Here is a 13,657-nt window from a genome sequence, read left to right as displayed (position 1 = left end):
TTTTGAGTTTTTTGGGGGGTTTTGTTTTGTTTTGTTTGATGCACCTAGCAAGTTTACGGATGACACCAAGCTCTGTGGTGCGGTTGACACGCTGGAGGGAAGGGATGCCATCCAGAGGGACCTTGACAGGCTTGAGAGCTGGGCCTGTATGAACCACATCAAGTTCAACAAGGCCAAGTGCAAGGTCCCACATGTGAGTTGGGGCAATCCCAAGCACAAATACAGGCTGGGTGGAGAATGGATTGAGAGCAGCCCTGAGGAGAAGGACTTGGGGGTGATGGTTGACGACAAGCTCAACATGAACCGGCAGTGTGTGCTTGCAGCCCAGAAAGCCAGCTGCATCCTGGGCTGCATCAAAAGAAGCGTGGCCAGCAGGTCAAGGGAGGTGATTTTGCCCCTCTACTCCACTCTTGTGAGACCTCACCTGGAGTACTGCGTTCAGCTGTGGGGTCCCCAACATAAGAAGGACATGGAGCTGTTGGTGCGAGTCCAGAGGAGGGCCACAAAGATGATGAGAGGGCTGGAGCACCTCTCCTATGAAGACAGGCTGAGAGAGTTGGGGCTGTTCAGCCTGGAGGAGAGAAGGCGCCAGGGAGACCTTCTAACAGCCTTTCAGTATGTGAAGGGAGCCTACGGGAAAGCGGGAGAAGGACTTTTTACAAGGGCATGTACTAATACGACAAGGGGGAACAGTTATAAACTGAGAGAGGGTAGATTTAGCTTAGATATTAGGGAGAAATTCTTTACTGTGAGGGTGGTGAGACACACTGGAACAGGTTACCCAGAGAAGTTGTGGATGCCCCCTCCCTGGCAGTGTTTAAGGCCAGATTGGATGGGGCTTTGAGCAACCTGGTCTAGTGGAAGGTGTCCCTGTCTGTGGCAGGGGGGTTGGAACTAGGTGATCTTTAAGGTCCCTTCCCACCCCATCCGTTCTATGATTCTATGATAGAATCAACAAGTTGATTTAGTATGAAGTAGGCACTACGCTGCTTATAACAGGACAGCTCTGGACTTGTGCAGGAGCACAGCTCTAAATTTTTGGAGAACTGTCCTGGTTTTGTGGGGATAAAATTTAGAGAATCACTTTTCTGTTACGTTTTTTTTTCAGTTTGTGGCCAGCCGTGGTGATCAAGGCTGTTAGCAGTGAAAGCCAGGGCAGCTGACCCAGGCTGGCCCACAGGTGTATTCTGTAACATGAAAGTCATGTTCACTATAAATGGGAAAGCTGGGGGGAGGGGGTGGGACTCTTTGGTCTGCTCTCTTCTTCCCTCGTATAATTTTGTGTCTTTTGTATTAGCATTGATATTGATTTCCTTATTTTATTAAATCTGTTTAAATTTTAACCCACAAGTCTCCCTCCTTTTCCCAATCCCCTTTCTCAGTTGGGGAGGGGAGATTGGGTGATAGAACAACTGGTTATTGTTTAGCCCTGGGTGTGGGCTAAAAGAAGACAGTTTATTTAGCACCCAACATAAATAGCTCACCCGGGAGAACCATAGACTTTTGATTTAAGAGTCTCAGAGGGTTGAATTTTTCACAGATTTGACTGTTTTTGTTATGAGCATTCATTATGTTCATGTCAGTAGCAGGGTCACTGGGTGGAATTCTCTGGTGTTTGTTTTTAGAGTTGCTTTTGGGGTGGCTTGTCAAATGTGTGGCTTTGCGGCTGTTTGTTACTGGTTTGGGGCGGTTTATCGCTTCTGGGCATGGACTTAGAGGCATTGCTCTGCTATGTTGTTTAACATTAGTTCATGGTATTATAAATTCTTTTAGAACTGTGCCCATTTCTGATTTCTATGAAATGGGAGTGGGTGACATGTACTTTCCTTTTCCCTTGAGGCTGATCTCAACAGCTTTTGAGAATTTTGAACACCCTTGGGAAGTTTCAACCACCATGCTCATATTGTCAGGCCTTTTGAATGTCTTTCAGTTCTTGCTCTTGCTTAAACATCAGCATAGGGGTGGATACAGCACAGCTGCTGCAACCACTGTAATGGGCCCTGCAGCTCGACTCTACCTCATCAAACAAAAACTGTATTTTATATACCTACCTTTGCACTTACATTCGTACTCTGTAAAAAGAGTTTGAATTATTCTGTTTTGATGTAAGAATCTGCATTTCTGAGAGAAGTCCCTTATGCATAAAATTATTGTGGATAAGCCACAATCAATTTTTCTGAAACCAGCCAGCAGCAGGAACTTCCTTATAAGCATAATAAAGAGGCTGAGAAAGACCAGGTCCCTTTTCTTTGCAGGCACATGAGAGGATTTCAGCCAAGAAAAAATACAGGAAAAAAGCAGGAGGTGCAACTGCAATTTTGAACTTCATTTGAGTACGTGATATCTGGGAGAGTCCATGAACCTGGCTGTCCAGTGCAAGTCTGCTAGAATTCCATGATTTCTACTCTTCACCATTACTGTTCATGCAGTTTTGATAGTGCTGGGGCGAGTCATTTGTTTTGACTAACTAACACTGAGGCAAGAGAATTTCTTTAGATGTATTGCCTCTTGAAAGTGCTGGACCAATGCTACTGGAACCATTAATGGATCAAGCCCTCTAAGGGACAGTGGATACTATTGCTGATATACAGTGATCGTAAGGCTGACCATGGCTTGCATTTGAGAGGAGCAGCAGTTCTTCTATTTGCAACTTTATATGAAAGAAGTCTGGGTAAGGTAAAGCAAAGTTATTACCAATATTGTCACAGGTCTTATCCATAAATTCTACTGAAGGTATATCTGTGTTCCACACATGTCAGTACAGATTCTTTTAGAGAGATGAATCCTCTGAGTCTGTTTGCATGATGAGAGTTGACATACTGCCCACATGGGGCTGTAAGATGAATGAATCCAACTCTACCACAATTCCTTTTCACAGCCCAGGTGTACAGGAGATCAGCACTTTGTAAAAATCCAAATGCTTCATTGTTTGTTACCTGATTTTTTTTTTATCATTAATGTTAACTTTTATTTAGTTTTTTACATTTCATTCCCTTTCAAAAAGAATTGCATTTTCATCTGAGTTGTTTCTATTAATGTTTTGTCTTTATGACAGACTCATAAGCCTCGGGTTTTAAGAATCTTGGGTTTTGTGAAACAATAATATTGCATTATGAGTCCACAAAGTATTTTTACACGGCTTTGGATGTGAGGTACGTCCTTGAGATATGCTGTTTTGTAAGTAATTCTTGAACATAAAGGGCAGAGGTGTTTACAAGAAGCTCTGATGCCTAAAAAGAACACAGAAGTGCTCTAGTATACTTTTCATGTGGTAAGCTGGGTCACATACCTAAAGCGTGGTTCTGGATTTCTCTTCTGGGGTCCTAGCACGAGGAATCAGATACTTTTTCACTCTGTTATTGTGAAGTGAAATTCAAAACCTACAAAGGACCCACCTGATATTCCCTCTTTTGTTTGCCATACCAGTCCTTGATACTGACTACTGTTTACTCCTGCTGTTCATATGGTTTTAGCACTGTGGTGTACAGGACCTCACAATATTTGTCATCTCTTAATTACAGCAGTAGGTCATTATTGCAATGCTTGTGATTGTTATCCAAGATCTAGGAGTGATATTATGATTTAGTGGCTAATGTATCCTTGCAACACCTTTTCTTGACTATTATCTATGCCAGCAATCTAGCCAAGTTGTACTTGCTTCTGTTATCTCAATTACAGTAAGGTCTTTGTCATCCCAAGCATGTGAACTTCATATATGACTGAAACATCTGTCTCACAGACTCTGGGGAAGAGGAGTTGCAGGCTGTTAATCATACAGTTTCTACTCTCTATTACCTTTGTCTGCAGATGAGACTGTGCTACCACTGATACTCAAAAGTACAGCCAGATACTTATAAAAGTTTTCAAGAGTTACTGCACAGAATGGCAGTCATGCTGGAGGTCCCAGTGGAAGCTGTCCAGGAGAAATCACATAAGTTTCTGGACATATTATGTACCTCTATGCCAGCATGCCTTGTAATTCTCATAAATGAGGGCCTATTGGAGTCAGCCAAATTACTCTGGCAGATGTCTGCTTCTTTAGTGTTGACAATCCAGATGGGTGGATTGTTGTTATCCAGTGCTTTCAGCAAGCTTAGAACAAGTATATAAACACTGATGCTGGGATTGTTAACTGTGGCAGCAGTCCACTGGACACATGAGCATCAAGGTCTACAAAGATCAATGCCACAAGATAGAGTTACACAAAACTTTAGTTAATTAGAAGCAAAATCAACCTGCTTTTAAATGATCTCATCGTTATGAACTAACGCTGTTTTAATCAGGGATGTCTTTCATGGAAGATAGCATTGTTGTCAGTGAAATATCAATAATTATTTGCATTAATATAGAATGATGAAAGGTTTGCCTTAGCCAGAGTTATATTTTGTAAGACTCAGTTAATTTCCCAGCAACAAACTGAAATGGTTAGCCTAGTATATCCCTGTGTTTAGCACTTGTTTGGCATACGTCATATTTTGAATATTAAGGATCATTTTGCCCAAAGGCAAGCAACATCAGCTATCTTCTTGAGGAAATGCACTGCTGTAATGACTTTTGCCAAACATTATGACTTCAACTTGGTCATTCATTTAGATGCCAAGTTTTGGATAAAAGTACTGTTTGCAGCTGAGATTACTCTGTCTCACCATTTTGGGGGATGCTGTCTGCCATTCATAGTTGTACTCCCATTGATTCACATTCAAAGAATAATTACTTGTATCAGCATATCTGATTCTCTGAGATGTTATCAGGATGCATCCCATAACATACTCTATTTTCTTTTTTTGCTGGCCCTGCCTGCTATGGACAATGTATTGTAAGTGACTTTTAAGGGAGCAAGGGTTCCCTGCCCTTTATGCTACACATGTGGTTATGAGGCAGCTGAGTACATATGATATTTATATACGAGATCTTAATTTTTTTTAAATGCAAGTGGTACATATACACAAAGTATAGAACCAATCTAGAGTACAGCTTCAGCTGGATGATTCATTGCTACTTTGCATGGATGTGATACTTTTTGGATATATAGTGATTTGCCAGTGTTGTTCTACTTAGAATCTGAACTCAGCAATAGATTTTGTTCCTCATCATCTACTGAACCCTTGTTTACTGTATCACACTTCAGACCAGCTTGCCCTTCAAAATAATGGACCTATTAAACAAAACAAACAAACAAAAACCAAACAAAATCCCAAGCACTGTCTTAACTAGTATTATGTAGGGATGGTACAATCTTGAAATCTCGTCTATGTTTTTGACAAATGTTTCTCTTGACCAAAAAGGAAGATAGAGTTTTCATTTACCCATTGCTTACCCAATCATAATTCAAAGTTTTTGGAAACTTGAGCTACTAATCGTTTCACAGATTTCATGCTTAAAAATTGCTGTTTAATGAAATTTTAGCCATTAGCTATTTTTCCAAACTGCTAAGATTTGATTAATTTGAAGTCATTTACAGTTTCTAAGATATTATTAATATACAGTCATGATAAAGAATTGGTTGCCACTACCTGTTGATTCAGAGATGCCATATATAATTACAATCATTGATTTTGAATAAAAATACTAGGCAATTCCCGGCAAGGAACAATCAGGTTTTAAGATCAGATTTTATCATAAAATCTGTAAATTCCTGCCTGCTGGAAGGGCAATGCAGCAGGTCACAGGCAGCCCAGGAGTCACCTGGAGTGTGCTGATGATGACTTCTTGACAGAAGTTGATTGAAGAGCTGATGAGGGGAAGTGCTCTGATGGACCTATTACCAATAATTAGGAACTGGATGTGAAGGCTGGCGTGGCCTTGGCTGCAGTGACCATGAAATGATGGAGTTCAAGATCCTGAAAGAAGAGAACAGGGCAAATAGGATCACAACTTTGAATTTTAGAAGAACAAACTTTGTAATGTTTAGGGTTCTGCTTGGGATAAACCCATGGGATGGAGTCCTGGAGAGGAGGGGTCCATGATTGTTGGGTTACTGTCCTGGTTTGGCCTAAACCAGGCCGATTTTCCTTTCAGTGATTTTTACTTTCAGCTAAGTCTCCTCTAAGTAACTGCACTTTCTGAAACTAACTACATGTTTTGCAGACAGTGTCTGCTTCCAGGACTGATAACGCTCGAAGTTTGTAGTTATCGCTGAGGCACCGGTAGGGATGTTGTGCAGTAAGGCTCTTGCTGTACTTAGTCTTAGAGAAACCAAGGTCACTGCTGAATTCCTCACTGCTTATGAGTGAAGAGCCGAAGGGGGGTCGCAGCTGCAGGGGGAAGCAGACAGGGCAGGTGACCCAAAATTGACCAACGAGGGTATTCCATCCCATACACGTCATTCTCGGTATAAAGCGGGGGGATCACAAGGGTCTTGCACTCTTGCTCTCTTTCTGCTATGGCCGGTGTCCAAGGAGGACTCCGACTGTTTTCCTGCTGCCCCCGATCCTGATCTGTGCATCCCTGAATCCAGCTCTCGACCATCGCTAGGCCCAGCCTGGGCCTTCCCGGAGCCTGCCCTGCAGTGCTGGTGGTGACGTTGCCGACATCGGGGGAGCTCGATCTTGGTTTTGTATATATATTTGTATATATTTGATTATTCCAATATTATTATTATACTCTTTTTCATTATTATAGGTTTATTAAAACTGTTTTAACTTTCCAACCCGTAAGTCTCTCTCCCTTTTCCCTTTCCCTTTCCCTTCGGGTGGGGGGGGGAGGGTTAACAGAGAGCGTCTGCTGCAGGTTTAATCGCCAGCCCAGCTTTAAACCGTGACAGTTACCTTGTCTAAACTCAAGATTTATCCATCTGAAAGTCAATGGAAGGTGGCAGGAGGCCTGCACTGATCAACAAGAAGCTCCTGACAAAACTCAATCATAAGAGATGTGGAAATAGGGACAGGTTATAGAGAGACACTGGTGTGTGGGACTGGCTTAGAAAAGCCAAAGACCAGATGGAGTTGAATCTAGTGAGGGGTACAAAGGGCAAAAATGAGTTCTACAGTTTTATCAGCAGAAAAAGGAAGAATTTGGAAAATATGAGTCTGCTACTGAATGGGGCAGGGGACTGGGCACCAAAGGATATAAAAAGACTAGTGTACTCAATGCTGGTTTTGCCTGTCTCTGCTAATAGTATTTGCCTTCAAGAATCCTATGTTCCTGAGTCCAGATGGAGCATCTGGAGTAATAAGTACTTTGCCGTGGTAGAGGAGGATCAGGTTAGGGGGACATTTAAACAAACTGGACATACATAAGGGGGATGTCCCCGTTTTGAGCAGTGGGTTGGACTAGAAGATCACGAGGTCCGTTCCAACCTCAACCATTCTGTGATTTATAATTCTGAATTCATTTTTATATCTCAGTGGAATCTCATGTTTGCTAAATTTACATTTTCCTAAACATTAGTGTACCATTAGCTTAATTTTCTTCTAATTTATATCTCTTGCTTCAGTGGATGTATATTTAACATGCATTGTCTACCTATTAGTTCATCTACCAAAGAATCTGGAATATTCAACAAGAATTATTTCTTCAGGATGTAAAAGTGAGTGGAAACAAATTTAATAACAACATATCTCTAAGTGATCAGAGTGAACTGGTTTTCTTCCTGATCTTTTGTAATGAAAATTATTCTTGTTCATTTACTTAATGAATAAATGTCTTGAGTTTAACATTTAGCATAAGTATTTTTAACCTGATGAACTTGTTCTTTCTGTCTTGCAAGTCAAAAATATGTGTCTTGCAATATCACTGCTTTTGCAAGAACAATTTTAATTAACAACTTTTCTCAGCATTTGTATTTGTGACTTCTACTTCATACGCATTTATCATGACTTTTAATTTTAAAATGTAATTACCTTACTGTATTTTATGTTAATATGTTTAATAAGCCATAGGACATTCCAGAAAATGTAATACAAGACTCTTTAATATGGTAACATTATATTTATTGGTGGCAAATGATGGAGAGCCATATATATATGTCATATATTCATTGGTGGAAAGTGATGGAGAGCCATTTTTTTCTTCATATTTAATGAATGGGTAACAAGTGCGATTTATGACATTCCGTAGGTTTGTTAAGCATGAATAGAAACAGAAGTCGGAGAAAATACAGACAAGTCAACTCATGTCGTATAGTTCCACACTTCTTGACAGTTTTGTACAAAGAATATGACCTACTTGACTTCTGAATCTGACTTAATTTCCGATTTTTTGCATAGTATGTAATATTGGCTGTAAACCGAACATGTATGTTATCGAAATCATGGAGTAATATGTGAAGAACTGTGTGGGTAAGTTATGAAGATGCCCAGGGTAGATGCTAAGCTGGTTCATTTGGCTCCTCCTCACATATGTAAGTTGAAAGAGGGAGGGAAAAAGTTTCTTACCATTATTATGATATTTTTAGAGTAAACTGGTGCTTAGGAGCACTTACATGTTGGTCCTTATTTGACACTTTCCTTGCACCATCATATCTGATTATGTAATCCTTTGAATATTTTTGTAGATGAAGTCATAGATAATCTTAAAAACCAACAGTGTTTTGATGTTAGAAAAATGTATCAATTGCAATCATCTGGATTTTTTCCTGGTTTTGAATTTTCTTTCATAAACAGGCAAACATTTCTAGAATGGTAAGGAAATTGTTTATCATCAGCATACTAAAATGGGTAAAAGAGCTAAAGAGTTACGTATGACATTGGTTATATTGAATAAGATTGTCTCTGCAGTATTTGCCACATGATGATTGTGCAAAATCATGCTTCCGATGACATACTTAATTGCAGTCCTTTAAATATTTTTTTTCATTAGAAATAGGCAAGCTCTACATTTTGCTAGGTGTTGTCATTAACTTTACATATTTTTGTGAAAGCTGTAGTGCTTAGTGAAAAATTGGTTTTAATTATCAAGAGAAGCTTACGTAACATTTCCTTCCCATTTTAAACACTAACTTGTTAGTTCTTGTAATCATTTAGAGATGAAGCTTGTTAAATCAGTAAGCATTTTATCAACAAAAAGAGATCACTGAAGTGAAACTTATCATTAGACTTGGACATATACCTCTTTTAGGAAACACAGAATTTGGCCATCAGATAATGAACTAGAATAGTGAAAATGTGGTGAAATAGAAATCAGGTTGTTTTTATATCAAAAGTAATTGCTAATTATAGTTTTAAATATAAAGATAAGAAATCATGTTGATCATCTATTCCATTGTTTATTTTGAAAAGTATGATATATGTTGAACTAAGCCTGCAAATGAAAATGCACTGTTTTGTTACCTGTGTGTATGAGCCTAGATTTACAACAGTTTGAAAACATAGTGGGTCTCTGTCACACAGAAATTTCATGTGTGGGAGGTTGAGGTCTTATACTCTCACAAATGTCAAATCCATGACATATATAAGTAATGTCATTGAATACATTCTGTATATACTATCTGCTATAGAACAATTGTTTTAAGAATTAAAAAGTCTGAATGCAACTTTCTTGCATTCCCTGGTCAAAACCAGCCAGAATATTTAGTTACTATTAGGTAATCTTTCTTTATATCTATTATCATGCCTCCGTTAGTGTAACATGCTCCACTGTTCCTCCATAGTTTGTACACAGAATTGGGGTGCTGTGGGGTTCCCACGAGACAATGGTGGGAACGAGGTACTGAACGAGCTATGTCCAGGCGTGTCCAGGGGGTGGTAATGGGATGGTAATGAACTGACCAATCATAATACAGAACAAGGGCCTTGGCTATGAGACCAACAAGATATGTAGGGAAGTTGAAAAATAAGAAAGAATGCTGCACCTGCAAGATATAACTTTTTAGCATAAGCCAATCAGAACTAATATAGAGGCGTGTGAACAAAGCATACTAACCAATCATAATAGAAATGACATGTACACAGAGTGTGTACAAAAATAGAATAGTATAAATGTACGCTCAATGGAATAGTATAAATGTACCCTCAGATACGTAAATAAACGAGATCTGCTTAACGATCATATTGGTCTGCGTGCATTTACTCCGTGCCCTCTCAACAAGTGGCGCCCGAACAGGGACTTTCCCCTGGACCAGGGGCCTTCGGCCGGAGACTGCGGAGAAGCAGCGGACAACGGCACGAAAGGAAAGGGTGAGAGGAAGCCAGCTGTAGAGTGCTGCCCCGGCACTGGATTTTCGCACCGGCAGGAACGGATGCGGTAAGCCTGAGTTTTGCTAGCAAAGGAAAACCTGGGTAGGGCTTCCCAGGCAGCTGGGGGAGGAATGGGGTCTACCCTGACCAAGACAGAAGTGGCAGTGGTGAAACTCCTCCAACATATACTCTCCGAGAGAGGAATTAAATATGACGAAGCTGCGTTAAAGCAGTTACTGCTTTGGGCAAAAGACAAAGGACATTTTACAACCTTTAATGATGTCTTTGAAGTGCCTTTAAGGGAGAAGATTGGTGACTCTCTCTGGAATGCGGTGTCAAGTGGTGATAAGGAAGCCTTTAAATTGTCTGCTACATGGAAGCTGGTTAGTGAAGCGTTAAAGGGAATAAAAGCAGAGAGAGAAGTCACACATTCAGCTTTTATGGCTTTAGGACCGCAGACATCTACTACCCCCTCACTGTTTGCGGGACCAACACCTCCCACGGCCCCGGTGGCTGTACTGGTGGCAGCTCCTTTATCGCCGTCGGTACGGACGGCTCTGAAAAAAGCTGAGGAGCGGGGAGCAAGAAAAATAGATACAGATCCATCAGGACTGGTAGTGCGCCCTAAAACACGAGCTCGATTTGGACTAATTGATTCAGACGCTGAACAGGAGACTTGGCAGAAACCCCCTCCGAAACCCCCTCCCTCTCATTGATCTCTCTACGGATGAGGCCGAGCAGGAGGACAAGAAGGAGGGCAAAACTGTTTCATATCCACCTTTACCGGATTCACTGTTTCCTGAGTCTGTTGAACAAAGTTTACATTCCGGCGCTAAACAACCACCGTTAAAGTCTCCAGTTACGGAGTCAGCAGTACCAGAGTCACAAGGACTTAAAGGACCATTACCATCACGAAATGGACATGAACTTGACATGACAGAGCTTGGTAGACGACTGGAAGAATTAAAGACGGAACTGCAGCAGCATCGTACAGCCAACGCCTCGGGACACGTGACTATGTCTCCCCAAAACCCCCCTCTGTGTTCGGGACAAGTATTAGGGCCACCTCAACCTCCTTTGCAAATCCCTACTCCACTTTTAGATCAGGGCAGGGGGGGAGGTTTGCGTCCATCTGGTAATGTGGAGGTGGCGGAGAGGGTCAGCGTCTGCCCGCGTATACAGGGGAGCGGGGGGAGGAGTGAAATGGAAAGGGATCATTTGAGATGTGTTATTAGGAGTTATAATTCCACAAGCATATCCGGTGATTGTGGGTGCGGGTCCTGAGGGAAGAAATATTTGGCAACTGTTAGATTGGAAAATTGTAAAAGAAGCATTACACTATACTTAGCGAAAGACAACACAGGTGAGGACTGCAGAAAAGTTGTTGCAGGGATGGCAAATCGTAATGTCACCTTAACTGAACTAATGGATGCTTGCGGGAAAATAGGAACCACTACATTTCAGATGGAGCATTTAACAAAAACTTTTGCGGCGGCAGTTAAGGTAGTTCATCGTTGTTATACATGCGAACAGGAAGGTCACTTTAAGAAAAACTGCCTTAAGAAGTTGAAGCTGAGTGGGAGAGATAACTCTGTTTTGATGTGTCATTGCTGTGGGAAGCTAGGGCATTTTGTGAAGCTGTGCAGGTCTAAGTATAATGCTCAAGGTCAGCTGATAACAACCAGCTGTAGAGCGCAGGGCTGGTGTTTCCACGCGGGGTTAACCTGTGCGGCTGCCAAGCCTTGGACCTGTGGCAAACAGGGATAATGCTAATGCTGATTGTCAAAAGATCATTGAAGCTTTACCTGGAAAAACAGATTTGAATGTTATGATAAAGGCATGTGCAAAAGTGGGTACTGTGGAACATAAGGCTCAAGTTATGGCTGCGGTCGTACTTGGGGCTTACGTCGTCACAATTGCAGCCTCTATTCCAATTATTAGCAGGGGACACAACTTTAACAGCACCACGACACACTACTTCAGAGATACAGCAACTGATTACAGAAATAGAAAGCAGGCTACATTCCAAATTTGTACATCGTATTGATTTGAATTAGGAAATACAAATTATCACTTTGTTTGATAGACAAATTCTGTATGCAATAATTGGTCAATGGAATTCAGAATGATGAGATTCGTTACAGAGCTATTGGCACAGATTATTCATCAAAGGACGGATGCGATGTCGGGAGCTTGTGGCCAGAGATCCTGCATCACTAACTGTTCCTATTGCAGCTCAATATTTTGAGTGGTGTATGGCTAATAGCTTTGCTTTACAAACAGCTATGGAGAATTTCTCGGGACAGGTTGTTGAGTGCGGAACTTCCAATTGCCACTGGAGTGTGGTATACAGACACTTCCATGGATGGAATTACCATTTTTACAGATGGATCTGGGAAAACAGGCAAGGCGGGCCTTGTCTGGTATTCTGACGGCAAGTGGGAATCTATGGTAGTACAAAAAAAAAGGGTTCACCTCAGGTGGTAGAATTACGAGCTGTATTAGAAGTATTTCAGAATTTTCCCATTCCCTTTAATTTGCTTACTGATTCAGCATATGTAGCTGGCATTGTAAAACAATTGGATAGATCTGTTATAGACAATACACATAATCAGTGTGTTTTTGAATTGCTGCGAGCTCTGTGGCAAGAAATTCAAATCTGAACTGCATTGTTTTATGTTTTACATGTAAGAAATCATACTAATTTGCCTGGGTTTATTGCAGAAGGCAATGCTCGACCGGACTAGACATTACTGGACTAGACTCAGATGTTATCTATTTACCTATCAAGAAGGAATATCTACAGTGGTTAACAAATCAGTCAACTATTTTTCAAATAGCCTTACAGGACTTTACTGGACAATTGTTAACACATTTACCAAAAGATAAAAAGCTACAGTTTATTTGCAAACAGGATTGGGAAGAACAATCTATCAGATCAGAGATACCTGTGACTGGACTAACTGTTTTTACTGATGCAGGAAAGCGATCACATTCAGCAGTTATTACCTGGCAAGAGGATGGACAATGGAAACATTACAAATTCTCAGGGCAAACTGAGGACTCATTGCAGACATTTGAACTTTTTGCAATATACCAGGTCTTTGTAAAATGGAAGGACTTACCTGTAAATATTGTAACTGACTCTCTTTATGCAGCAGGCATTGTAAATCGAATTGAAAGAGCTTTTATACGACCAGTGAAGAATATGCGACTTTACACCATTTTGCTACAGTTGCATCAGGCAATAAACCTCAGAGAGGTACCTTATTTTGTTACTCACATTCATAGTCATCAATTTGATCAAGGTTTGAGCATTGGTAATAATAAAGCAGACACACTTGTGCACACTTGTGCACACTTGTGTGCAAATATCACCAAATTTATTTGAACAAGTGCGCCTATCCCATCAATTCTTTCATCAATCAGCGAAAATGTTAGCGAAACAATTTCACCTCACCATGGCACAAGCACGTGAATTAGTTAATGCTTGTCCTAGTTGTCAGAAAATTGGCATGGGAATTGGAATAGGGGTAAATCCT

The sequence above is a fragment of the Nyctibius grandis genome, chromosome 5, assembly GCF_013368605.1.
Source record: "Nyctibius grandis isolate bNycGra1 chromosome 5, bNycGra1.pri, whole genome shotgun sequence".
Classification (NCBI taxonomy): domain Eukaryota; kingdom Metazoa; phylum Chordata; class Aves; order Nyctibiiformes; family Nyctibiidae; genus Nyctibius; species Nyctibius grandis.
Note: the sequence above shows the minus strand (reverse complement) of the source record.